The sequence below is a fragment of the Alnus glutinosa genome, chromosome 4, assembly GCF_958979055.1.
Source record: "Alnus glutinosa chromosome 4, dhAlnGlut1.1, whole genome shotgun sequence".
In the NCBI taxonomy this organism is placed as follows: Eukaryota; Viridiplantae; Streptophyta; class Magnoliopsida; order Fagales; family Betulaceae; genus Alnus; species Alnus glutinosa.
Genome location: NC_084889.1, coordinates 20,346,165 through 20,350,164, shown reverse-complemented (window position 1 = coordinate 20,350,164; position 4,000 = coordinate 20,346,165). Strand labels below are relative to the sequence as shown.

At 34.4% G+C, this 4,000-nt stretch overlaps 1 long non-coding RNA gene across 2 annotated transcripts; it reads right to left on the bottom strand.

Annotated features, from left to right (window-relative positions):
* Positions 1-1,574: 1,574 nt before the first annotated feature.
* LOC133867062 (uncharacterized) lies at positions 1,575-3,692 on the bottom strand. 2 transcript variants are annotated; one of them, XR_009899984.1, is made up of 3 exons: positions 3,395-3,691; positions 2,132-2,262; positions 1,575-1,829 (listed from the first exon to the last, which is right to left on the bottom strand). It is a non-coding gene; the product is annotated as an uncharacterized LOC133867062 (long non-coding RNA). The 2 variants fall into 2 exon arrangements; XR_009899983.1 differs by lacking the exon at positions 1,575-1,829 and adding an exon at positions 2,448-2,510 and having other exon boundaries at positions 1,929-2,262; positions 3,395-3,692.
* Between the last annotated feature and the right edge of the window lie 308 nt (positions 3,693-4,000).

The window sequence follows — 4,000 nt, the reverse complement described above, 5'->3', positions numbered from 1 at the left end:
AACATTGAAAGTAGCAGAGACATTATACTCATCGGGAAGAACCACTTTATAAGCATTATCATTAATTTTCTTACCATGTGCCTCACGCAACAATAATTCACGCATTGAACAATTTGGCACACACAATTTGCTTTCTTTAAACAAATAACCATCATGCTTGTAAAACTTACCAAAAGCCGTTTTATCGCACGCCATATACACATGAAAAATCAGAGTCATTAGCATACACATCTTTCAAATATTCAAATCTAAGCATTTTAGCACTCATAAAAGTAAGAAGTACATAAGGAAAAGTCTCAATGTATTCCATCCATCTAGCATGTCTATAATTTAAATTACCATGACCCTTGAGATGCTTCAATGATTCATGATCGGTGTGGATCACAAACTCCTTAGGCCAAAGGTAATGCTGCCATGTCTCTAGAGCACGAACAAGAGCATAAAGTTCTTTGTCATAAGTAGGATAATTCAGGGTCGCCCCACTTGGCTGATCTCTAAAGAAGACTATGGGTGGCCTATCCTGCATTAAAACGGTTCCAATTCCTATTCCTAAGGAACCACATTCAATCTCAGTGATGCCTTTAGGCGTTGACCACTCCTGGATAGCCTTGACTTTCTCTTCATCCACCACAATACCTTTTGTACCAACAACATAACCAAGAAAAACAACTTTTTCCATGTAAAAGGTACATTTCTTAAAATTAGCATACAACTTTTCACATCTCAACACATTGAACACATATCTCAAATGCTCAATATGTTCATCTAAGTTCTTGTTGTACACTGGGATATCACCAAAGTACACGACTACAAATTTGCCTATGAATGCATGTAAAACATGGTTCATTAATCTCAGGAAAATACTAGGCGCATTTGTAAAATTTGCAAACTTGCTAAATCTGCAAAACTTCAAATGTTATTTTCTCAATTTGAAAAAATTAGGATGTTGGGTGATGAGACATTTAAAGAGCTTTATGTCAAAATAAATGATATTCGTAATTCTATGATTAATCTTGGAAAAAGGGTTTCAGATGCTAAACTCATCAAGAAAATTTGCGATCTCTTCCAGCAAGATTCAGGATCAAAGTAACTACTATTGAGGAAAGCAAAGATCTAGACATAATGAAAATTGAAGAGTTAGTTGGCTCACTTTAGACCTATGTGAAAATTAAATATTGACTTCTAACAACCAAGAGCTCGTTTGGCAAATCGGTTTCTGTTTTTGTTTTTTAAAATTGTTTTCGAGAACAAAAACAAAAAACCGTTTTCTATTTTTTTTTGTTAAAAAAGTGTTTGGCAAACTGTTTTCAAAAACAGTTTTTGAAAATAGAAAACAATGGTTAAAGCGTTTGGACAATTGTTTTCAAAACAGCTTTTACTTATGAAGAAAATAGAAAACTGTTTGGCATTTCTACATATTTTTTTGTTTTCAATTTTTTGTTTTATGAGGCTTCTTCCCTTTTTGTTACTTTTTTTTTTCTTAAAAAAAAAATAATAAATAAAAACATGTTAATCGAAGTGAGAATTTTGTAACCTTTAATAATTAGAGGGGCAGTTTATTGGAGACTGTAGGACAATCATCAAAGTCTAATTATAATTTATAACCACAATATTCATACAACAGAGGTCTCCAAGTATACCATACAATAGTACAAAAAATGAGACCATTACATCAACTGCGTGTCATGGACCTACACTTTCTTGCTTCTCTTAAACCTGATTATCATCACGCCAAAAATGGTCTTTTGAACTTTCATAAGTACATAATGTCTTCCTTCTAAATTGTGCATACTAACTACTAAGAGCTTGTTATGATATATCCTGAGGCCCTGCAAACAAACAAAGACTGTATATCAAATAGATATGTCTTAGATACAAATGAATAAGCATTTACTTAAAAAGAAGTAATAGCATAAGATAAATGCAAGTATTGATGAGCTGATTAGAGATTCACGTGTAAAGATAAGTAAAAGAAGAAAAAAACATAAAAAAATTGTAATTCAGGAGAAATCTTAACACCTTATACTAATCATGTTGAATTTCATCCAGAATGGTGGGAAGCTTAAACTAGACCAATACATCACTTTAGCACAACCAAGTTCAACTCAAAATTGAAACAAGGTTTACGTACCAAACCACAACTGGAACCTTTTTACTTTAGCAGACTAGTTGTCCACGTTGGAGGATGCCAGCAGAAGGCAAAAGATTCTATGTGCATCAACTGCAAGGCAGTTCAAGATTACAGGTAGCAGAGGAGTTTACCTTTATAACAAGAACACAAACGGGCACTGATCAAAAGGCAGGTTAATGTACAATATAACAACCAAGAGATGCCATTTAAGAGTCTAGCTTACTAATGATCAGGAAAAGGACACCTTATGTCCACAAGAAAGATCCAGAAAGAACCAAAGAATTTATATTAATTATATTGAAATTATAGAGTTTACTGGAAAGGTGGCATTCATGGAGCACGGAAAATAGGCCCTGTTAGAGAGAAAAATCGCAGTTGCCTGTGCATGTCCAGAGGAAAAAAATATGAAAACATTATTAACACAACCCCAAAGATCAAGAAAGCAATAGTTACTTACATATCAACTAAACATTTTTTTTTTTTGTAATCTAAAATGACATGGTTATTCAGCTGTAACTGATGTTACATAGCTAACTTGATAGTAGTCAAGTGAAAAAAAATAAAATAAAATGCATAAGGTAAGTAAAGGTCAAATGGAATGAGACTACACACGAAATCCTCCGCTCAAACCAAAGATGAGGTAAAGCTGATGGTCACAAGCAATGGTAACCACATCCATTTTTAAAGGGAGGACAAGACTTGAATTGAATCCGACGTCGGAAAAACGATTTTAGCAACTATAATCTAATATGTGGCTTTGAGGGCTGGTAAATATTGCAACGATATTTTTGGTAACCAATTGTTTGAACAGAAATAGGGGTCAAATATTCCCAACAAAAGCACAAACAACCCAAAAAACTAATTCCAGTTTAAGGTGGAAAAAATTCCAAACTGAGTCTGGGTTTGGACCTGAGCCAAACATGATGTTACCACGGTAGTATGGGGCAGGGGTTCAATATTTCTTGCTGATTTAAACAAATTTTCAATTAATATCAAAGATACATGAATCCGAAATATAATCTCGACAAACAACTAAACAAATCCTACCAAATCCAATTGGTTCATAACAAAGCTTAAATGAACGCAAAACAAACTCAAATCAATTTTACAACAACTACACTAGTCTGCAGCAGCAAACTGTGAATTCAAACAGCAGCAAACCCAAATAATTTAGACAAACAAACCCACAAAAATCACCATACAGACCACTAACATTGGTAAATCATGAAAAAAAAAAAAAAAAAATAGGATAAGGAAAAACACCTTCTTCGATCGAGTAATTGGATGTGAAATCGAAACCCTAGCTGGGAAGCTTCAAGTTAAGAAATTGAAGGGGATTGGGCAGGTGAGCAAGATGTTGAGTGAAGTGTTGAATTTGAAGGTGAGTAGGTTGTTGAGGGAATTGAAGGAGATTGGGAATGAAGCGTCAAGCGAGGATGGGAATGAATGAGAAAGGGAAGAGGAAAAAAGGAGAGGAAAAAAAAAGCCCCTAATTATTTGTTCCCAGGTGTCGAACGCTGGACTTGTTTCCCTTGGAGTTACTGTGCACTTAAAATTAGAACGCGTTTCCATTGTTTTCCGCATAGCTTCGCCCCTGTAGGTGAGAATTGTTTTCGGAAACATGTATTTATTGTTCTCATATTTCGTGTTTCTTGAGTTTTTGTTTTCACCTATTTTCTGTTTCAAAATAGGTAGCCAAACGGTATGCTATGGTGATGAAATCAATTTTGTTGTTTTGGAAACAGAAAACTGTTTCCAAAACAGGTTGCCAAACAGGCTCCAAGTGTCTGTGTTTGTGTGCAACAAAATATCTTAAATGCGGAATATAAAGAAGACGAGATATTTGTTATGAAGTGGAAACTCTGTGAA